The sequence below is a fragment of the Crocodylus siamensis genome, chromosome 2 (genome assembly GCF_052110815.1).
Source record: "Crocodylus siamensis isolate JL-2025a chromosome 2, ASM5211081v1, whole genome shotgun sequence".
Lineage (NCBI taxonomy): Eukaryota > Metazoa > Chordata > Crocodylia > Crocodylidae > Crocodylus > Crocodylus siamensis.
In genome coordinates this window covers 69644951-69669786 of record NC_143396.1, presented here as the reverse complement: position 1 = coordinate 69669786, position 24836 = coordinate 69644951, and the positions used below count along the sequence as shown (strand labels likewise).

At 40.8% G+C, this 24836-nt stretch overlaps 1 protein-coding gene across 6 annotated transcripts in view; it reads left to right on the top strand.

Moving 5' to 3' along the window:
- TENM3 (teneurin transmembrane protein 3) overlaps positions 1 to 24836 on the top strand; it is a 2356642-nt gene that overhangs the window by 1672794 nt on the left and 659012 nt on the right. For all 6 annotated transcript variants that reach the window (XM_090036139.1, XM_090036135.1, XM_090036141.1 and 3 more), the window contains exon 9: positions 16847 to 16927. The gene's annotated coding sequence lies outside the window, so the exon portion shown is untranslated. The remainder of the gene's footprint in view (positions 1 to 16846; positions 16928 to 24836) is intronic.

The window sequence follows — 24836 nt, the reverse complement described above, 5'->3', positions numbered from 1 at the left end:
TCCCTCAGGGGTCCGTGCTTGGTCCAGTGCTCTTCAACATCTTTATCAATGATTTGGATGTGGGGGTGAAGAGATCACTGGCCAAGTTCATAGACAACACCAAGTTATGGGAGAGCATCATCCTGCTTGAAGATAGGCTGCAGATCCAGGCAGACATAGACAGGCTGTCAAGTTGGGCAGATCAGAACCAGATGAAGTTCAACATTGAAAAACGTAAAGTGCTTCATCTGGGGATGAACAATCCCCAACATACTTACAGGCTTGCTGGCACTATTTGACTAGCACCATGACTGAAAGAGGCCTAGGAGTAATAATAGGATGAACATGAGCCATCAGTGCAAAACTGTAGCCAGCAGGGCAAACAATACTCTGCCATGCATCAACCGATGCATCTCAAGCAAAACCAAGAAAGTGATTATTCTTCTTCTTTACTCAGCACTGGTGAGACCATAGCTGGAGTACTGGGATGTGGAAAAGCTTGAGAGAATCCAGAGAAGAGCCACCTGTATAATCAGAGACTTGCAAGGCAAGCCATTCAAGGAAAGGCTGAGGGACTTGGGCCTCTTCAGCCTAAAAAAGAGAAGACTGAGAGGGGACTTGGTAGCAGCTTACCACTATATCAGGGGAGTACATCAAGGGCTTGGCAAACAACTCTTCATGAGGCCACCCTTGGGGAAAACCAGGAGTATTGGCCTCAAACTACTGGAAGACTATTTCAGGCTTAACACTAGGAAAAAAGTCTTTGCAGGCAGGGAGTCCAGACTGTGAAATAAACTCCCTCCAGAGGTGGTCCAATCACCTACCCTGGGAATCTTCAAGAGGTGACTGGACAGTCACCTCACTGGGGTCACCCAACCCCAGTTGTCTTTTCTGCCTAGTATGGGGGGGCTGGATCCAATGATCTTACAAGGTCCCTTCCAGCCCTTTACAATCTATGAATACCACCAAGAAAACTGCTTTAGGAGGCTAAATCATTTCTAGGATAACTTCCCCATTTATTTGTAAGAGATAGGCCATATTATATATTTATAAGGTCTCTCTGCCTTTGTCTTTCTGGTGTTATAAAGTGCTTTCATTCATTGCTTGACAGATACCAAGAACTTATCTTCTGTGGTTTGTGATGTTTGGCCTTAACTAAAGGAATCCAGGACACCCTGTAGTATGTTAGAAAAGTATATACTTTTAGAAATTAGAAAATAACTATGAATCTTACATTCTGTAGTTTATATTTAAAAGACACCAAAAGCTTCCTTTCCTACTGGAGTGACCCCTGTAGACTGATAGGGTGTAATAACTAATTTTTCAGAAGTATCCAAAAATTCAGTCGAGCATTCTGTCAGATTGGCTGGATATTTATGCACCACAGGATAGTGCATTTCCAGCTTAATATTTTCCTCGGAGCATCACATGAAATGTTTCACTGAAGTCCAAAAGGATGAGATTTGCCACGTTTCCTTTGTCTCTAAAATCAGTTAATATATCAAAGAAAGATGTTAAGTTAGTCTGGCCCAATCTATCTTGGTTAAACCCGTGTTGCATATTTCCATTTTATCTCCGTGTCTTTAATTATTCTTTCCTTCAAAATTTGTACTGAAGTTTTGCATATTGGTGATGTAAAACTAACAGTTCTTTAGTTATAAAAACTTTTTTCCCCGCATTCTTGAAAAGAGGTACATTATTTGCAAGTCCCCAAATCATATGGTACCACATACCTAACTCAACAGGTACCTTAAAGCTTTTTCTACCAGACGTGCTATTTCATGTCATTTCTTTCAGAATTCTGGGATGGAATGACTTGAATACACTAAACTTTTCTACCTTGATTGTGGTAATTTCCATACCATCATGCTCATTAACTACCCTGTCTTTTCATGTAGGTTCAGCAACATCACCCTCTTTGAAAACAGAATTACTTATTGTTATGAAGAATTTTCACTTACCTCAATCTGCATTTCATATAACTCCAGTTTTCTTTTTCATATTCTCTTTTATTTCTATGACTAAAGAATCTTTTGCTATTTATCATCCTTTGCAAGGTCTAACTCAGCTTGGATTTGATATGTCTCACTTAAGGCCTGCACTCTCTCACTGTCAAGATAAATCATTCTTGAAGATCAGCCTTTTTTTCTTTCTTTTTGCATTTATCACAGTCTATCTACTTTGGATGACACCCACCATGGTTATTCAACCCATTCAGTGTGGAGTTCTTCCTTACAAGTTATTCCCCTAAAGTCCTATTTATTTCACTAACTAGCTCATTTTTGGAGGGATGTCAAACGTATGTCTCACATAACCGTGTAGTCTGGCCTGTGGGTCTCTCGGAGTGCCTGGGAATTTGGGGGGCAAGAGTAAAAGCAGTGATGGGATCCACTGTTGGCATCTGGGGATGCATGTAGGTAGTGAGACCAGGCAGCAACTGTGTTAAGCCCTGCAGCTCCCCCTCCACTCACCCTGTCTCCCAGTAGTCTCACTGCTGCCGCCAGATCCAGATCCAGCCTGCAAGGAACTCCAAAGTTCAGATATGGCCTGCTTTAGTGGATCAAAGTGTACCCATCTGTAATCAAGGATTTTAGTTACAACCCAAAAGTCCTCCCCCTCCCCGCCCTTTAAACTCATCAGGATAACTATGGGCAAATAAATAATGAACATGGACTTTTTAAGATTCCTTTAATGCTAAATGCAAGAATAAAAAGAAATGGGGAAAACACAAATTATAAAATCAAGCTTTTTCCACTTCTGGATTTCCCAGTGTGGCCTGTCTTTGCTACATCTGTGAGTGTGTACACTTTGAAACTGGAATATTTTTCTTTTTTTTTCTATTTTGCCATAATGACTACACTGTCAACACTGTACAGATAGTTAGAACTACAAACATAGGACCTACCTCTGTGCCCATTGATGCCAGTAGCATATATCCCATTGACTTTAATAGTGGAGGATCAAACCAATAGTGTGTATGATGGTTTGATCTTTCAGCTAGTAAATTATGATTCATAATAAAAATAATATATCTATTATTTGTGCGTTTGTATTTTTATGTAATGTTCTAAAAGAAAATAGTAAGGCTTATTTCTTGTTGACTCCTTCTAATGGAACTAAAAATAACAAACCAACAAAAATACAAGCTTTTCAGTAAAAATAAAATACCCCTCATATTTTGGTGGGATTTTACTATGCTTACCAGTCACTATACACTACTTCCACATCGTGTGGAGGGGTTATTTTGATCAAGTATAGCAGATCACCCCATTGACTGTAATTGTTTTGTTAGTAATATATATGTTCCATATGCCATAGTGCACAGATACCTGTATTAAGTTTACAATTCTATAATGTGCACATAACAATAAGGGACCTTATCTAAAAATCCTTTGAAACATCATTAACGTTTTCCCACATTCCAGCTGAACGAGTTGAGTCTTGCCTGTATTAGTTGAGTCTATATTGAAAAAAGTTAATCGGGTTTTGTTTTCGTTTACAGGAAACATATGAATGTCTTAAAACAACTCTAGACCAATAAAGGCACATAAATTAGATCTACCCTAGGAACAAACTTTTTCAAAATAGATGCAAGTTTTCCACTGAGACAAACACCACATTTTGGTCTACTATACTATTGGCATTTCACTCATAACAACAAGAAGTCCTCCAGGGTAAAAAGAAAAGTACATACCTGCCATTATGGGAATAAAAATCCTGCCACTAAAAATCATAATTCAGAAGCAGAAGCATTAGTACTTTGATGTTCAGTATGATAGGTGAACAGTGGTGTTTCTGTCATAGTAATCCATATGAGAAACGTAAAAAACCCCATTCTGCCTAGCTGAAGAGCTGATGTTGATTTTTGGATGTAATATGTTGCTGGTTTGATGAATCACACAGACACATAACCTGGTATCAGTCTGCTGTAATTATGATATATTATCTTCATGATTTTGCAGCTCTCCTACCTTATATATTATGATAGTTAAAATAACATACTCTGTTTATAATTGGATGGCCACTATTGATAAGGGTAATGGATCTCTCCTGTGAAATACAAACAGTAACTAGATGCACAGCATGCAGGTAAGTTAAGTACCCACACTACCTAGGAATCAGCAGGTATTCCTCATGACTTAGTATCCAGATGTATTTTTCTAGTAGCTCAGCACATTTCTAATTGCAATTATATTTCATGTCCATCTTGTCAGAGTTCTTAGAAAGGAAGATTCTGTGTATAACAGAGTGTGTGGTGGTTTTTTCCCTCTTCTTCGAGCATTGACCTTCATACAGAGCTCCTATGTATATCAATGGGTAGTATATATCCCATAGAATAAAATGAAATCTTTCAACTATAACCCATGACTGACGATTTTGAAAGTGACAAGTCTTGATACTTCTTAAGTTAAGTTCAGTGTAATCAATAGTATTAATAGATCAGTAGACAGACAATTCTGAAAAGACTGTAGGTTTTCAAACAATAAATTGATTTTTGTTTCCTCCGTGTGAATGTAGAAACATTGTAGTTACGTGCGCAGTTGGTGTATTATTGATTTTATCTTCCTAGTATTTAGTCACTGTGTGTTCAAGGTTGACAAGGGCAATTATATCCCACCAGCATATATCAGTCATCATACTTGTCTAAGGAACTGATTTCCAACAAAACATTTATTGGATTTTTAGGCATACCACCCTTTCATTGCTATGTTCAATTCTTCCAAAACAAGAGAGAGACAAAATTTACATCCCCTCAATATCTCTAAGTATTAGCCTGAGGCATATGTTTGCTGATCAGCATAAGCTTTTTAAACATTTCATTTGGTTTCTTTCAGTTAATCCAGTCACGGATATTGAAGAGCAAACCATCAAAACCTTTTAAGACTTAGCCTCTCTTTTCTCATTCTCACTGTTTCACACCTTTCTGAAACAACTTCAAAAAGAGGAGCAAAGAACAGTGCATCTAAAACCACATAGTGGTTTAGCCTATGGTGATAATCTTTAGTTTTAGGTGAATGAGATCTGATACATGATTTGACTTGAATATCTGCAAACTAACTAAAACTTTGCCTCAGTTTGCACATGGTTTTAGTGAAGGCTCACAGCTGGCAATTGTTAAAGAGAATTAAGAGAAATACAGCCCATCCTGTGTAATTCATCTTAAATTTTTGAGGGTTTTGCTGTTCTCAAATTGTTGGAGGGGCAATTGCAGTTTTCACAGAGAACCCTACTGTTACTATATCTTAGTGGGTTCCCACATGATCAACTCTGATTTAGTAGTTGTCCTTCATTATCACTTGCTGTGAGAATTGAAAGACAAAACCAACCAGTTTTCATTACATTTGAATGAAGTACTCAGGGTTTATAGTGGGGTTTTACATTGTGCCAAGTATTAGGCTGTATTATACTTCATTTTAGTTTTTGTAAAATAAAAAAAAGATAAGAGCCCAGCACATACAGAAAGGCCCTTGCTTGTTTTTTGCCTGAATTTTGCACTCTGAAGCAGCAATGAGGTATCTCATTAACTATTTGTATATGCAAGTATCTTGATTTGGAGATGCAAATGTGAAATTAGTGTATATAAGTAAGATACACAAAAATACATACTTTTGAAAATCTATGCTTCTCTCAGTAAGATGCTAAAGACCAGGGAGAGTAAGAAGATACCAAGAGTTGAGGGGGGCTGGTTTTTTTAATAACTGAAATAGTTATACATTATCATTGTCTTTGAAAACCTTTATAGTTTATGAATGTGTTTTGTTTCTTGGCAGGTTTTATAGGGACCTTTCCATGCAGTTCTGCAAATTTGCACCTTCCAGGGCTGTGCATGCTATACTAGGAATTAAGACTCTGATCATCCAAAACTGCTTTGAAAAGAAATGTGTGTTTTAAATCGGGGTGTCAAACTGATTTAGCTCCTTGGGGCAGATCTGGACCTTGGGACTCCTCATTGGCCAGATCCAGACCTACCTCCAGCAACAGGACAAGCTGTGGTGGTAGCAGAGTGAGCAGTGTCAAGAAAATGTGGGGTTAACACAACTGTTGCTTCCCCCATCTTCCCCCCCAGCACTAAACACTAAAACATGTCCCCACTGGTAGTTCACACCCTGCATTTTGGTGCCAGGCCTCATCTCCACTGACCCTACCCCATAACTGTCAGACCTTCAAGGAGACCAGTGGGCCAGATGGTACAGCACCATGGGCCAGATCCAGCCTGTGGGCTGTACATTTGACACCCCTGTTTTAAATAGCAAAGCAAACTCTGATCCAACTACTGTTTTTGCACTGGGGTGGCCAGTCTTCAGCACAAGTGCTGTAAGTGGCATGTGCAGTCTCTGTGTATGGCACGTGGCTGATCAGGAGGGAACAGGCAGCACAGCAACAAACAGGGCAGGAAATAGAAAGCAAAGTAACAAATCAGAGAAGGCACACGTGGTAGGAAGGAGAAGCAGAGTAAGCAGGGCTCCAAGCAGAAATCAGAGCAACATAGGAAAAGGACTGGAGTCAGGTAGGGTGCAGTGCTCATTTTGGCAAGCCTGGCAAAAAGGTTGGCCCCCACAGCTTTAGTGCATGTTAAGAATCAGTGGCAGAAAAATTGTATTTGCACAATTTTTCCAACCAGATTTTAATCTATCACAGGCTTTTTTTCCTGTTGGAATGTACGACAAAAGCTATCAAGAGGTATTTGGGGGGATGGGATGCAGCTGCAGGAAAAGGGATGTTTGGCATGTTTATGCAAAAATGTCTCTTGATTGACCTATGGAAAATTATGTGCTAGTCCTCACTCAGACTTATTAAAGACAGCAAATGGGAATCAGTGGACAAAGACCACTCAAACAAGAATCCTCTACTCTTAGAATATGACCATGGATGGCGAGCACTCAGCGTATTAACTCGCTGAATCTTCCTTTGCAGCATTCCCATGCAGTTAAAGCTGATTTTGATGTTTTCACAATTTGATCCTGAAAACTTGAGTGTTTAAAATAATAATTCCTTGATTCACCAAGAACCTTTGCACAAAATAAGCCACTGTTCCTTTAAAAGCTTCAAATAATTTGACTATGCAGACAGTTCAGATCCAAATACAAACATTCCTTAACATCTGGTGTTCAGAGATATTTGGTTTTCTCTCAGAACTGCCAAAATTTAGCTTGTTCAGCATTCAGAGGCAATCTACAGTAGAAATATGCACAAAAAGGCTCTTTATTATGTCATTCAATGCAGATATACTGCTTAGTTACATACAAATGTCCAGCATGAATCTAAACATGGGATCAACGGGAGCAGGGAGGGAGGGTTGAGAAACCCCTTTTGAATAAGTGTTTCAAGCAACTGCACCAGTAATGATACCCTTAGTCCCAAACCAATTTAAAATTGTGAATGGTATTTACATTCCCACAGTGAATATTGTCTCCACACAAAAAATCATCCTTCACCTTTTTTAAAAATATATTTATATTTTTTAGATGCACAGCCTCCCTTGAGCAGGTGCATTTTTCACAGTTCTGTCAGCAGCAGACCTAATTGTATTTCATGTAAATAAAGAATACATACCTCTGTTTAAGCAGTAATCTAGGTCAAAAAGATGAGGTGTATTGTTTGTTTTAGCTTATTTAGAGCTTTGTTGAAATGCCTCTAAAAGCGTGGCAAGGAACCTGCTCCTGGCTCACATTAATTTAAGCAATAAAATATTGCAGCCTGTTTTTAAACGTGCTTTTTTACTCAGTTTTCATTGCTAAGTATTCTTACCTTTTTCCTCCTGCTAGTGTGAATACAAATCAGTATTTAATAGAGAAAAGGTGGTTCGTTTGCATTTTTGTTTGCTTTTGGCATGGGTCTTTGTATGGGCGGAAGTATTATGATGTTTAGAAAATGTAGGTGAATATTTAATTGAAGAAGATTCTCTGGATTTTGAATCACTAAGACTAGTAATTACAGCATGAAATTTCTTACTTCCAAACAGTTTAAATACTGACAGGTTCAGTCTGAGAAGAGAAAGGTGTAGTGCCTGGATTCTCACATACATCTTGAACGTGTGCAGATTATATCGCAAGAAGGACTGTTCTTTAATGTTGCCTTCTCCTATGATACCAATTATTTTAAGTATGTATGACAGATCACTGACATCCTGTAAATGGGAGGTTGCATCTCAGCAGGTTCTACCTGCTGAAAATGAAAATAATATTTAAAAACAGTATGTTCAGTGAAGAGGAACACCATAGACAACCTGCCACAAAAAACATTTTCACTCATTAGAAGCTTAAGTGCGGAATTTCAAACTAATGATATTTTTTACTGGTAAAATATTGTATTTTCCCATGCTCTATTCCAGAACCATTGTTAATGCACTGGCTAGCTGTAGCTCTAGTGGGTGTGCCCTATTGTTAATAAGAAAGTGAATTAGCAGCATGGAAGGCTCCGTGGAGATCATATAGGTATACTCCAATTGCAATGAAATCAAAATTAGGAGCACTTACTGTAGAAGGTGGTAGCTCTTTATTAGTAATATACAGCTATATTATTTCATTTGATTGTGACAAGGTTTTAAAAGAAAGTATTTGTGTAGATGCTGATCATAGATTTTTCCATAAAAATGCAGTTTTGTTGGTGAAGAAGCGAAGTAATGAGCTGGTACAGAACACTGAGTTCCAGAACAAGAACCGAAAGATTAGGCACTAGCATGACAAAGTGCAGTTTCAAGCGCGCTTCTAGGCTAGGGACAGAAGTTACATATAAACTAGTTTAAGTGATCAGAAACTGGTGTAAACATGTAACAGAATGGAAGTTCAGTGCATATAAGCCAGTTTAAAAATGTCAAAACTAGTTTAAGATTAACCTGGTTGAAAGTTGTATCAGACAGTGGCGATGTGTAGAGGGTGCATGGGGTGCACCCCCTGACTGGCCATGCTCGTTGCTTAGATGATGGGCAGGGGGGGCAGGCGGGAGTGCCGGTGCCTCCCCTGCAAGCACTGGCCAGGGAGTGGAGTGCCGTTGCACTCCCAGAAGTGGCCGCAGACACTCCCGGAAGCAGCTGCAGCAATTGGCTGCCGTGATCAGCTGCAGGGGGGACCCTCTCCCCCTGGTCAGTGAGATCAGCTGTGAAGGGCTCCCCCCTGGCCCCGGTTGGCAGGATCAGCCATGGGGGGACCCCCTCAGTCACTGACTGGTCACTGGGGGGCATGTGTCCCCCACCCCGACTAAGGCGTCACCAATCACCCATGGTATCAGACTTAAATCAGTTGATTTAGGTGAAAACCGGTTTATAGAATTTCTGTCCCAGAACCTGTCCTGGGTCAAGTTACATCAGAGTCCCCCAGCATCCCAGGATGCTTTGCAGCCCTGGGCTGGGCTGTTCTTTCTGGTCAAGCAGAGCAGGGTTGGCCCTGCCCCTCTGCTGTCTAGCCAGAACAGTGAGGGCTGACTGACAAGGGGATTGGGGTGGGAAACCCAGCTGGGCACACAGCCTGGTCTGCTTGGTGCGGGCAGAGCAACTCTGCCAGACCTTTCCCAGATGAAGTGGAGGAGGTAGAGGCATGGGACAGCTGGTTCAGGCAGAGGGTATTAAACCCCCCTGCCTCCACTCTCCTACTGAACCCCAGCTGGGATCTTCATGGCTTTTTCCCCCTGCTTGCAGATCAGCATGACCTGGGACCCCCAGAGCTCCCCTCCCAGCCATGGGGTGATCCCACTCTGCTATGGCAGGGAAGGGCTTGAGTGTGTCTCCATGCTAGCCTGAGCTGAATGGAGCATGTAGCAGGGGGAGCAGTTCTTGCCCATCAGCCTTTTATGCCTGCTGGAGAGCAGCGCCCGGGCCAGCCCCAGCACCTGCTGCCACCGTCTGCCCGCCCAGTGGCTGACCACAGTTGAGAGGCACAGGCATCACCTACCAATACAACCAGAGCAGGCACTGGTGATGGCAGTGGTAGAGGGGAAGATGTAGGGGTATCGCCCTGTGCCTGTTGCCTGGTACACAGGACTGTGCTGTGTAGGGCAAAATTGAGCAGGGCATGCCCAGCTCACTGCTTGGTGGCCCAGGGGATGGAAGGTGGAAGCACTTGGGGCTGAGACCATTCAAGTACCACATGGCAGTGGCAGGCACAGCCAGCTCCTCACTGCACAGGGAGCCCTTGCACCCATCTGCCTTGGAGCCTGTGAAGAAGTCCTGCACCTGGCCTGGCTCAGCCTCCACCATCATGCCACCCAGCTTCTTAGTGCTCTTGTCCAGCTCTAGGCACTGCTAGGTCAAGCCTGCACACTGCACGCCACTGCAGGGGCTGGAGCTGGGCCAGCCCAGGTGCCACTCTCAAATGCGTAGAAGGGGAAGCCAGGCAGGAGCTGCTCCCCCAGCTGCATGCTCAACTTAGCTTGACTCTGCCCCAGGCTAACACAGAGACAAACTCAAGCCCCTTCCCTCCTCCTGCTCCCCACCCTGCCTGGGTCCCTCTGCTCGGCAGGGTTCACATGCAGATTGGAGCCACCATTACCACCACCACAATCTCTCTGTGTTCTGTTCTGTGCATGTCCCCACCTGGGTTTCATTCCCCTCCCTCTGCCCAGTCTAGCCTTTGCTTCTGGGCTGCCCCAAGTGAAACCCCTACACCAGTGGCTGGGAGCATGCAGTGGGATCACCCCCGGATGAGGCGGGGCTGGGGGTCCTGGGCCATGCTGAGCCACAAGCAAGGGCAGACCCCAGCTGGGGTTCCATGCCAGTGGGAAAGGGGAAGCAGGGGGGTTTAATCTCCCTCATTCCCCCCCACTTCACCTGAGGTGCTACACTGGCCACTGGTTGGCCACTCCCCCTGCTGCTCAGGGACATTCCCCCCCATCACTGAGCTGCTTCCTCCTTCAGGCTGGAGTTCCTGAAGGCCAGGATGGGAGGGTCTCCTCCACCATCATGCTTAGGCTGCCAGAGCCTGGGCACACCTCCACCCCTTCCCCCAGGTCAGCTTCATTTCAGCTTTCTGGCTACTGCAGAAGTGAAGGGAGGGTTCACTTTAGAGCCCCCTGGCTTCTAGCCTGAGCCACTGGAGGCATGTGGCTTCATTTCCAGAATCAAAAGTGAATGTCTATTTACTTGCTTGTCAATTCAATCTATGCAGATTAGATTAACCTGCAAAGACTGAATCAATTCAGGCTTGAGCTTTTCGAATGTCTGTACTTAGCCCTAGAGAAGAGGGAATAAATATTCAAGAAAAATGACTTTGTTCTTAATAAGAAAAGTAATGAACAAGTGTTAATTTTTTTTTCACTTACAAACTTATGGGATCCAGGGGTCTGAGGTCCATAACATTCATTCAGATTGACATAGTTTGACATAATTAATCTCATACTTAGCATAAGCAATACTGCAGTCTTTGGCTGTTCATACCTGAGATCACTCCAGAATTACCTCTGTAGAACTAATTACTTAAGAGATTCTGGAACTAATGACTTCAAATCCATTTGGACTAACTAAGGCTGATGTCAAGAGCATGACTTAATCAGCTACCAAAAATGTTTTCCCATTAAATTGTCTATCTGTCCAGCATTTGTTCATATGCCCAATGCCAAGATACTTCCCATTTAACTGAATCCCGAAGTTGGCATCAGGTGCTTTCCAAAGTGGCTAAGGTGCCCAAATCTGTCAGGGTTGATATTAGCATTTCACTCTCTTTGAATAATGGTTACTGAAGGTCAAGCTTAGCAAGAATGTCCTATTTTTATTAGGAAAGCTAAAGAACAACATGCTAATGTGAGAACATTTCTTATGCCCTTGGCTTTCTGCATTTCTAAACTCTGTTGGTGGATGAAGATAATCTACCCTATTCAAGATCTACTAACTCTGCAGGAGATGAAGTTAAACTTCTGAGTCTCCAAATTTGTTTCTAATTGCCTGGCCTACTAGGTTTTCTCCTTATAATTCCATCCAAACCAGACTACATTCTGATGAATGACAACATGTCCATGTATTGAGTTAACTGCCAAAGTAGAGCTTGATAAAGCAAGGTGAGCCAGAATATTTATAGCTTCTGGACATGCAGTGTGCATCATCGGATTGCTCCTATGTGTTACCCATCAGAGAAAGGTGAAGGCTTGACTTCAAGTAAAATTACCCTTCAATAGCAAGAGTGTTTTGTCAATCTTGCTCTGTCTATTCTGAAAGGCGGGGGGGGGGGGAATCACTCTATGTAGATCACTTCCAGTCAATGATGCATCTTGTTCCTGGTTTTGCTCCAGAGATGAGCAAGAACCAAGGTCAATGTCATTTTTTTTATTTTGGAGTGCAATTTGAGCAAAGGTAGAAGTTATTTTAGCTCTGAAACTGATGCTGCTTGTTAGTCTCTGGTTCTCTTAAGTTTAAAGTAAAAGTGTCCACCAAAGGAGGTTTCTTAAGTGCTAGGACTCCTTATTAATAGCATTTAGCACTATGTTCTGCATATCTTGTTAAACTGGAGGAGATTCCCCAAGTAACTTGAAAGATAGTGAACTGGGATGCTCCTCCACTGCTCATCTACTAAGCTAAAGCTGACTACCATTTCAGCTCCCCATCCTTTTGTGCATAGATCAGTAGCTTTGCTTCATGTTCTCGTAACTGAGTTTATGAACTCAGTTTATGCTCTATGTTGCCTCTGTAGTTGCTTAGGTAGTTGTTTTGTTATGGCAAGGGAGACCTGATTTCCCATTACAGTGTGTTGGTTTCTGTGATGAATACTTTGGTAAGAGATATTAATTTGAACTTCTATTCAAACTGCTATCAGAACATTTCATCCCATATGTTGAAAAAGATGTATTCATATTTCAAAGAAGATGCATGATTTCAGCCCAGAAAGAAATGACAAACAGAACTAAGCAGTCCTTAATTCTTCATATAATATATTCTGTACAGCAAAGTATTGTGCTATTGATGTCCTAACCCTAATTCTGGCATTTGTTGTCTGTCTCTAGCCACCAGCTTGTTCCTCTTTCTCCAAGATTTTTTCGTATTCTAAGGGGGAATTAGGCTGAATACCTAATATACCAAATCTATTCATTTTCCCTGCATATTTTAAATCTATCACACTTAAAAGGAAATTTGGGCATATGGTGCTGGGGTCTAGAGGACCTTCCAGCCAAAGCTCAAAAATTGTTTAAACATATTGGCCTATATCTGACAATTATTATGACAAAGTAGATGTGCTAAGTGTGTTTACCATGACATGTCTTTAAATAGACTCATCTCGGAGTTTTGAACTTATATTTGTGCTTTCAACCTTTTTCTTTCAAATAAGACTTATTTTAGAAGAATGAGACATTATTTCTAATACTTGCCTGACCTAGCAAATACAATTGATGCCAATTTTTGGCAATTATGAGATCCTCATTCAGTTTGAATTCTTTGTCCCACCCTCATGGAGGTTATTCTTTTTAAACTCCTGCAGCTGTAATGTGCAGAAATCACTCAAAGAAGAAAGCTCACCTGCAAAGTAACCTGGCATACTTAGAGAGAAACTTCTGCACATTCGTAATCCTTACCTGTCTTCCCAGCCTCTTTGTTATCTTGGGGTCAGAACTCCCAAAGTGGATTCCAAAAGCCTGTGATGCAGAACTTGTGATCACAGACGTATGAATGTGCAAAGGCTGTTGCTTAGGAAATCTAGATATTGGTTAGCTAACAGATATTGTCAAATTGTTTTATTTAAATTTTTGTTCACACATGGTAGTTTAAAAATGCATATGAATAATATGTGTTTATGCAGGTGAAGTAAGGGTTGGTAATGTTAGTTAGTGACATGCAGTAAAGCATTAAGTAGCTCTACAGGATTATGAAATTTTCACACCTTATTAAACTAGATGTGAGGAGTTTTTAAATGAGCATCAAATCCATTAACAGTAAGTGGAAAGGAAGCAAACTGAAAAAACACCCAAAAAACCCCTCCTTTTAACAGTAGACTTACAGACACAGATCCAGGGGTGTAGCTAGTTATTTCTGCGCCCTGGGCATGGAGGGGGGCTGAGGAGGGAGAGGATTATCCTGAGAGCAGAAGAATAGGGGTGGGGAGCAGGCTGAGTTTTACTTGCCACAGCAGGGGCTCACCCAAGGGCTACAGGGCCCCTATGGAAAGTGGAGGTGGAGGTGGAATTCCCACCTGAGCCCCACTCACCCCCTGCTGTGTTTAACCCTCTCACAGCTGCCACTACTTATGTATAAATTGTGCCTATAAAAGCTTCAAATTAGTGGCAGCTGTGAAAGGGTTAATGCTGGTGTACAGCATGGGTATGTGGAGTGAGGCTGAGAGGGGAATCCCACCTCTGGTTTACCTGATCTGCTCTGCTGGAGCTAACAGAAGCTGGGTGAACCCCTGCTGAGCCTAGGCCCCTCCCTGCACTCCAGTGCCTTCCTGCCTCATGCCTCAGTTATGCCCCCCTTGTTATGTTACATCTTACGTCCTCAACTGATAGATAAATCAATTATTTCTATATCAGCCATCAACCAATAGAACAGAGTTAACATTTTTTCATTATTCCTTAAACTTTTTTAAGGTAATCAATAGCAGTTTTTTTTAAGTGTTCAGCATTTTCAGATATTTAGTTCAGAGAATACATTAATGAAGTTTAACCATTTTAGATTTTAAAATTTCTTTCGCAATAGAAAAGTAACTGAATGATGATATTCTGTCTCTTGTCCCAGGCATGTATTGTAGCCTGGGCAATGTCTCAAGATATTGGGTCATTCTTGAGTGAGACTGTGCTTTCCACTACTCCTTTTGGGATTTCCATTAACTACTTTTATATTTATAGGAACAAAAGATTGGAAGTGGCCTCTTGGGCCACTGAATCTAGTTCCCTGCATTTATAGGCAATTATATACCCAAGGAATCCCCACAATTGGCCCCTGAAACTAACACACAGCTACAAGGCAGAATATACCCAAAACACCACAGCACTTAGGGCGCATCCCCTCATGCAGTGACGTACTTGCTATGGCACAAATAGCAGTGGCACATAATTGTGTCGCTGTTTTGTGCCCCAAGGCACGCCCCTGTACATGCACTCTGGTGTGCACCAAATTGTCCTGGGTAGAGATCCTGGAGTCTTGGGGAGCTACCCCTGGCAGCAGTGGCATCAATCCAGCCACACGGATCCTGGCCACTTGCTACTGCATACACCACACCACTTTTTGCGGTGGTTTGGATTTTTTTAATACCAGGACATCCAGGTATCAAATTGTGGCACTGGACTGCATTTGCAATGCAGCGCACAGTTGCACATTCTCCATGTGCAGTTTGTGGCCCTGCACATGTTCACGCTCGTCTGGACATGCCCCTACTATCACCAGATAACACTGTCCTACGCGATTCTGTTTTCATCTGGCTACACAAACCCTCAAGTGAGTTATTTTTTTTCAGACAGTAATGCTATTCAGTATCAGTAGCCAGCCTAATATACACTGTCACTTCCTCATAAATTGAAAACATGATACCTCCAACATTTCTCAACCTCTGCCTATAAAAAGAATCTAGAAAACACTAAAATGTCCTTGTCTGTTGTTTGCCTATGTGTTGGATTATGATTTTACCCATTATTTTCATTCTCTGATCTATCTACCCTGGCACACTTAGAAAAAATTGTGAAAGATGGACATTTTTTTCTTTTGGATTTAACCTTTTCAATTAAAAATAAAGTTCTAGTGAAAAACTGTCATTCACAGTGCATTTTTTGTGGCAGGATGCTTAAAATATATTGAAATAAAGCAAAGTACCTAAAATACATTAACGTAACTAAAATAAAGATGATGATTTTCATTCCATTGGTATTCTATTTCATTATAATAGAAAATTAGAGTATTTTCTAGATAAAAGAAAAATGGGTGGATTCTTTGGACTAATGTTTGGAGAGAAGTTCTGAAAGCAAATAATATAAAATTAAAAGGCATGACATGCTCTTCTTTTTCACCCTCTTTAGGCAGCACTGAATACCAAAACTGAACAGGTTTAAAAAGTGAGAGAGAAAAGTATGTAACATTATTTCAGATGCTAGTGCTATAGGGAAAAGCTTGATTCTATACAGCACTTTTAATTATTAATGCTCTATTTTTGTGACTGGAAGTACCCCAAAACTGCTGAATATTTCAAAGAGAAAATCACATTACAGTTAACTTCTGAACAGTGTAAATTGATTATGTTCAGAAAGGAGAGTATGTAAAAATGCTACTTACTCAGAAGATCTGCTCTCTGTATGTATTTTGAATCATACCTGCTAACTTTTCTTAGGAAAAATTAGCATTACCTTTTGTTTGTTTGTTTGTTGTTTACTACTGTTGACTATATTGGCTTTTTGGAGGTATGGGAGAATTAGTTAGAATCTTTCCTGGTTCACACATCAACAGAATTGCTAAGTTGCAATTGAAAAATCATTATTATTGACACTATTAAAGCCAAAAAGAACACAGCTAAAGTTTCAGAATACAGGTTCAGCTTAAATGATAGTATATGGAAAACACGTTTTTTCACAGTGAGCTGAGAAAATATGTAAAGCAGAGAGAGCATAAACATGGACCCTCAAAATGTCATTATTACATTTGGTATTGAAAGTATAGCCACATTGAGCAGAAAGAATTAAAATGATCTTTTACAACGTAATGCCTTGTCAGTCCAAGAGCAGCCATAATATTTTATAGTAGTTAACCTAGATTTAGATTTTAAATAAGATCTGCATTTATGAAGCACATCATGTATCCCTGTTAAAAAGAAAACAAAATAATATTCCAGGAAAAAATTGTCATCCAGTGTTTTCAGCCCAAATACAATTGAAGGCCTTACAATATTTTGTAAACATGAGAAATTATACAGACAAGAAAAAATAAATTCATTTTGATAAATTCAGGCTTTGTAATCTATTTGCATTACAGATTTTTGGATTGTCTCTGTGTAGCTGGAGTACTACCATTGTATCAGAGAGAAACCGGAAGTCGGGGGAAACAGAAAGAAAGGTAAGGCAAAATATCCCACAGCCTCAGGTTCTATTGGAACCGATACATTGCAATGAATATGTTTAAATTATATGCATCTGCCTAACTGATACAATAACAGCAGAATCGCAACTTTCAATCCCTCTTTCCTTTACAATACTCTCTTACCCAATTATTACTCTCTTACTACCAATCATGTCTCCTGCTGGATCAGTGACTATGACCTTAATTTTCTAGGATTAATATCCAGCCAAACACAGAGTTGGTGTGAATTTGTGTAGCTTTGACTTGAAGGGGTCTATGCCTATTTCAGTGAGCTGAGGATTTGACCAATCATCTCTTTTTCTTTCTCTCTCTCTCCTGCTTTTCTCTGTTTCCAGCTTCCTCTTCACCTTCTCCCACTCGGGCAAAGAATGGGATAATACATCATTGTCACATTGCAATACTTAGTTTATCACGATAGCATTTGTGTTTTCAGTATAAGTCACAGTGACATGTTTATGCTACACTGTGGTAGATGGGCTTTTTGTGAGAGGGGTAATTGCTTTTATCTTCATTTCTTTTGGGGGTGGGGGTTGGTAGCAGTGCCCGGCTCCAGCTTTTGATCGTTCTGTTGTTGCCATGATCCTAAACTCAATGGAAATCATTCAGATTATGATAAGCATGATATGTTAACTGCCCATGCCCATCTGGAAGTTTTTGTTTGGCAAAAGTCTTGTTCTCAGCAAGTCTTGATCTGCCTGAGCAGCACTTACATAGCAACCATAGTGAACTTGTACCTGGTTAATTTTTTCTGTGGTTATAGCTCAGTGAGTTTTCTCAATGGTAACCAAAGCCTAGTAATTTAAAGCTTGTGAACCTTGCAAAAAGGGTTCATTTAAAACCATATTCAGGGGCTTTTCCACCAAATGGAAAGTGTGTTCTACTAGGAACTACAAAAGATTTTAGAGCAGCGTATCTGATAAGCATTCTGCTCATTAATGTTTGTACAGTAGTCTGCCTTAAAAGATCTACAGTTTCCTAGAGCAAATCATTCAGAATTCGACTGCACTCTTCAAGTTTAATGGGTTGAGCTCTTTGAGTTTCCCTACCTCCTCCTGATTGATGGTTTGTTTCTTCTTTTAATACAAAATTCAGTAAAATTTCCCACAGTGAAATGGGTCTTTTAATTATGAAACGCCGGCGTGTGGGAATGATTCAATTTACACATCAGAAAAGTTGAGTTGCTTGACCATAATTTATTTTTTGTGCTGATCATTCATGGACCACTTTTTTATTATTATTTAAGACAAAACACCCTGGAAAAATGGTTTAGAAAATTCATCACTCTCTCATCATAATGCTAGGCACTTTGTTACACTCTTACCCATTCCTCTGTTTTCACCTGTGTTTCAGATTTAATTTTAAATGTATAAAGTAAGCCCTGAACAACAGCTTTCCCCTCAAATCTGACAGAGATCCAGTGCATGTAAAAAGAGCTATGGGTGTCTTGCTCATGGAAGTGTGAAGATAAGAGAGGGTTGCTAAAGAAGATAATTGTGGTTTAAATGTTGCATACAATACCACTGATCACTAGGGGTTTCTTTAATATCCCTCTCAGGCACTGACTTTTATTTTTCCCCATGGGGGCCTAGGAGAAAAGTGATAACGTGCCCTTAAAAAAAAACCCCAACCTGTGAGTAATTAATCAAAACTGAAATAAAGCTCTGGAAGGAATGGATGGGTTGTATGCACGTCCTGCATGCAGTATAAGTCTCTTTTATTGTTTTGTATTCAGAACACAGCAAAGCTTAAGACTTACACTGGTTAAGATAAAGTAGGTTTTAATGATTTACCATTGTAGATTTCATCTCCAGCTTTCCTTCGAAAATAAACAAATCCTGCTCTGAGTATGAACATATGATAGAAATACCCCTAATTTGTGTACATAGAATCAGTGTTTTAAATACAATTATTTTATGATAGCCTCTCAACTTTATTTGATTTTCAGTGAAACATATGCTTTATACCTGATAAATCTTGAGAAAGTTATAATAAAGTTAAATATACATTTTTTTGGAGAATAGTCAATGTAGTATTCAGGGAATTATGTGCACAACTTTTATTATTAACAGTAATCTATTAAGCTAATTGCAGGCAGTCTATGCTGACATGGTAATCAATTGAGCTTTTTGCTGTAGAAAAGATAATTGAATATGCAATTCAAAGGCAATACTTTTATTCTACTGACCTGCTAGCACTCCTCCTTCACTTCTCTAGCCCTGTTGGAGTAGTATTTTTCACCTGAGAAAAATAGCTAACTATTAATACCACTCCAGTAAAATGCATCAAGCTTCTCTGTCTTTTAAATATTCTCTTTTCAAACTCTTCCTTTGTCCCTTGAAATATGCTCTTCTCTTACATGGGACAAGTTTTTAGGCTTTAATGGCTAACATATAAACTCAAATGTCCTCCTTAGTGCTCCTGAGAGAAAGGAAAGTTTTCATAGGGTCTATACTTTTTATGTTTGGGTATCCAGCGACCAACAACGAGAAAAAAACATTTTTCTTTGTCAGAGTGATGAGTAGGAAGAGAATATATCTGCAAAATGCTAGCACAAAACTGCAAACAGCCCCAACATGACACCTTCTCACATTTCAACCAGTCTGACCTATTCAAGGTCCTATTTCTACTACTAAAATTACTGTTGGTTCACCTGTACCTTGCTGCACTGAATTCTTACCACCAACAATAAGTACCACTCAGTGTAGGGTGGCAGCAGCTGAACGATTTAACAGACAGGGACAGCTGTCACTTTGATTCTGTAATTTCATACAAATAGCCGACATAAGAGTAAAGGTACTCCTGCAGTCTCATGCTGAGTACATTTTTTTCCTCACATAAGAATATAACAAATTTCCACCTAACTTTTGTTTTATAAAACAAATCATTTAAAAACTCTTATTCATGACACCTCATTCTAGCAACACACAATGACTTTAAGTGAGTCTTAGATTTGTTATGTTTAAGCTATTCCATAACTATGTGCATGTTGAGAGTTGCAACAGACCAGTCGGCTGGAGATTCAGTGGAGGTGCAGCTGCTGCTTATTGCTCTTTTGTTGTGTCCATCACTTCCATTACCAAGCAAGCCCACTGGTTCTGCTTCAAGTAGATGTGCAAAGGAATTCCAACAGTTTGCGGCAGTGTAGATTGGCAGTAATTCTCAGCAGTTTTGATTAACGTGGCTAAAAAAGCTCACAAATTGTCACATGGATGTGGGGCTTCCATTGAATGGTTAGTCATTTTCAACAATTTCTTAAAAATGTTAGCTCCACATTCTGTCAGTCCATTATATTGTGGAAAATTAGTACTGCAAGCAATGCTCAGAGCAATAGGCTTGTGCCTTTTAAAATGCATGCCAGCACATGGAAGCTGGTTGTCCTTCCTCATTATTTTTTGGATTTCCAAATGTGGCAAAAATAGCTGCAGGTTTTAAAATCACCTACTTTGAAGTGGCTTCCTTTAGTTTACATGCTAGCAGTTAGACTGAAAATGAATTAATGACACTCAAAAGTTGTTCTGTAGAGTGAAAATTCTATGTCCCGTGCTTCAGCTGAGCCTTTAATAGTAGCCTAATAGTGAACTCTGTAGCACGAGCATTTTTATATTACAAATGCCTCCTGTCTTTTTGCAGACAAGGTTCTTTGGGTAAATCTGATATCTTTTATTAGACCAACTCAAATAGTTGGAAAAAATTCTTTTTGCAAACTTTTGGGTATTAATATAATTTTTCCAACAATTTGAGTTGGTCTAATAAAAGATATCAGATTTACCCAAAGAACTGTGTCTGCCTATGTCCTTAGACCAACACAGCTGTTACCTATACTCCTGTCTTCTTGTTCTTTCTATTTTCATATGCCTTTCATGAAGTATTACAAAAATTATTGCAAATAGGGTCATAGTATGCTCACTTTATGAAGAACACAATCCAACATAAAGACTTCAGCCCACATCCACCTCTGCATAGGAGACATGTAAGCCAACCCACAAAAAAAGTCTTGTCTCAGGGATACAATCCTATTCCTTCCTGTGAGGCAAGTAGTTCTCCCTCTCTCAGTGGTCAGCTTAGATCCCTGCAGAGGCTCATTCTGTTCCATTCTAGAGAGGAGGTAACTCTTGCATTCTGGCATTGGACAGTCTCATATGCACCTCCAAAGCATGTACAACCAATAGGAAACACTAGGTGCAGGTAAGGATCTGAACCCCTATGCCTATGCCTGCCTTAGGGCTGCAAGACATTGCTTCCATCATGTTGGGCTCTAGCTCACTCTGAGGGTAGATAATAGCAGTGTTCCTGATAGCAGCATTAACTTCAGTGGAAGGAGGAGGTGGATGAGGCAATGAGGAGGGCTCATCTGTTGCCCAGTTGTTTAACTGATTGCGCACACACCCTGAAACAGTATGAAACATCTCTCATTTCCTCCAAAAAGTGCCTTGCTTACCAAGCTGTGAGTTAGGTAAGGCTCTTCCTTCCCAGAAAATTACATTTCCTTCTGCTTGCTCTCCTTCTAATTCCATACATTTTATGCTCTTGGCTGCACATTCCTGGCATTGGACAGCCAAGTCCAGTGCAACAAAAGCAATGGAGGTTTCCCTCAGCCCTATTTAGTTCAGAACCTGATTGGTACAGCAGGTCTTTGGGATGAGGGAGATATGGGTTCAAACCCCCTCAGACTGAATAGGGCCTAAAACTCAGATTTACCACTTCCTGACCATGTGTCCAATGACTGCTGGCTATTGGGATAAAGTTGAGAGGTTCTCTTCCAGTTGCTGAGCCTGGATTTTCTGACAAACTGGTAATTTATGTGGATATGCACTTATGCACTTCTCAGACAAAATTGAATCACAGTGGAAATTAGGTGGGAACGAAGTGTCTAGGTGGAATAGCCCAGTCTATTCCACCCCATAAAGGGATCTTTTCAAGCCAAAAAAGAGGTTCATTAATGACTTGCTGGGGTCGCTTGACCTCAGTACTCTTTCCTGCCGTGGTGGGGGGTTGGACTCGATGATCTGCTCAGGTCCCTTCCAACCCTACAAACTATGAAACTATGACTTCATGACTTAATTAAGGTCTTAATAACTTTGTGTCTGCTGAGCAGGGTGGGATCACACAGAGAGACTTACGTGTCTCAAAGACAGAAAAAGATCTGGGCCTTCATGTCTCTTGTACATGTTAGGCATTGATTGTTTTTATTGTTCAAAATATATAGATTATAGCAGTATTCTCAACCAGGATGCCTTGAGATGTTTTCAAAGACATTGAATGTTAGCACTGTTAGGTGTACAAACATGATTCACAAGATAAACCCAGACCCTTCAAATAGAAATTCATAGCTTTAAAAACATTCTGACCTGCTGTGGTCTTTCTGAGTTCTTTGGAACAGAAGAAATGCTTTATTATATTTCAATAGTAAAAAAAAACAAGCAAAAACTAAGGGGTGGCATTTTCTGAGGGGTGTCAGGAGTCTAACCAGGAATATCTTGATCCTAAAAAAGGTTGAGAACCGCTGGATAATAACATGTCATCTTTTCTAGAAACATACAACTTGTGAAGTCACACAGCTCTTGAATACTTTCCACTATTACTGCAGGGATTGATGCCAAATTCCATTTCCAGATGCTAACTATGAAGGGTAGTCATTCCAGGCAGTGAAAAAATTGACAGACATAGTTAACTTTATGGAGCAAGTTCTGTGGTGTAGTCATGATTTTGAAAATTCAGTAAAAACTACTGATTTCTAGATGGTACAGGCTATAATCAGCCCTCAAAGCCTAGGCATACTTTCCAGACTACATGTATGACAAGCTGCACTTCTTGCTGTAAGATTTAATAGACTGCTTGTAACATCGCTAATCCCTGAATACATCTGTGTATTGTTGCACTAAAGATGCAATATCAAATATGTGTGTGGTGTTCTCAGTATCAGCACACTTAACTGTTCAGCACCCAGTTCCAGAAGCAGAATTCACTACCCTGAACTGGATACCTCAGGATGGGATCCACAATGCTGAATAATGCTTAGGAGGATACATAGTCCATCCAGTAGAAAATGCTGAAAGGAGGGACTGTTTGAAATACTGTCTGTCTCCAGAGCTTAGCCACCAACCTTCAGCACTCAGCTGTTTCACATCCCAGAATACCTTCCTAAGTCACCCTTTGGCTATGGAAAGCTGTCTCCCTTGCTTCTTCTAAACCATAGCAGATATTAGTGGAATCACACCTTTGACATAATAGCATGGTGCTTGGTGCTTGGAACACTGCTCCAGGAAGTGGGGGACTGATGGTTAAGGTCCTTCTCAAATGGGTGGAGGGGCAGGTGGGGACTGAGTGTCCTCATAAAACTCTAGATCTTCCTACCTCTTCCTTACTGCTTGTACGATGCCAAAAATCTTTCATCTCAGTTGCAGAAGGTCACAGTTTCAGCAGGAGAGGTAGAGAGTGCCACATCCCAGCCTAGAGCATGGTGTGGTACTGCTGTGTAGCAGAGAGGAGATATATGTTCCTACCCCTTTAGCCTGAAGAGGACATTAAACCCAAGTCTCCCATTGGCTCTAGATTTGGGATGAAGCCCAAACAGCTGTAGGCAGGAGATAGGCAATAAGATATTGGATCCCTTCAAAATGTCAGTAATATTAGTTTGTTCAGCAGCAGCACTCAAAGAGCCTAAGAAACTGTTGAAGGTTTAAGAACCTATGCAAACTGTAGAGCCAAAGAGTTAGACAAGAATTTTTTAACTGCACTTTCCTTAGGGCTAGGGACAAACATTCAAAAAAGCCTGAGCCTGAATTGATTCAATTTTTGCAGGTTAGTCTAACCTGGCTAGGCTGAATCACTTTGTAACTGGACAGACATCCCAGAAATGCCAGCACATGGCTGCAGTGGCTCGAGCTAGAAGCCCAGGGGGGGTAGACACTAAAACAGCCCTCGCTTCCCTTGTACAGTTCTGAGCTGCGGCGGGGGGCATGGCCAGGCCCCGGCAGATTGCTCTGATTAGCCCAGCAGGGAATTGATAACATTGTTTATCACCCCTAACTCAGTGTTTATCACCCCATTAAGAAAACAACAGAGGGACATTACCAGCTACTTGTTGATTCTGCCAGTTGATTCTACTTGTTGATTCATCATGGACTGTTGCCAGCATGTGGTTTGCTAGCTAATACACAGATACCTCTCCATAAGGCAGATGGGAAGGGGGAATTCCTGCTTAGCAGGGAGTGGTGAGGGGGAGGTGGGGAAGCAACCTGCACTCTTGCTGGAGCTGCAGCCAGGGAGCAGAGGGGAGGGACCAGCCCTGCTGTGGAACAGAGAACCCTGCCCAGCCCAGAAGGCAGCTGGAATGCTGGGGGAGTCTGGTTTATCTTAAACCAGCAAGCGATCTGGGACAGATATTGCATAAACCGTTTTAACCCAAATCAGTTAAGTCTGATACTACATTCAGCCAGGTTTATCTTAAACTGGTTTCAGCCATTTTCAAACTGGTTTATGTGCACTGAACATCTGCTCTGTTATAGGTTTAAACCTGTTTCTGATCACTTAATCCAGTTTATGTATAATGCCTGTCCTTAGCCTAGGTGCCTAAATTCTGTACAAGTCCATCTTTAGGCACATAAATGCTTTTTGTAGATCTGAGCCTTAGCATCCAACTAGTTGATGGTTCCATATTGGTCACCAGATTTACAAGTGTACCCAGAGCACACTTTTTTCAGGATTAAAATTGGTGGCACACTTTACTCTTACACCCCAAAAGTGTGTATGTGTTGTGTATGTATGTGTGTGTGTGTGTGTGTGTCCAGAACATATAACATATTCCATTCCCCTCCCAGAGGAAATCATACTAGCACTAAGATGTACTGTTAAAAATTATACCAAATACATCTTTCTTTCAGCA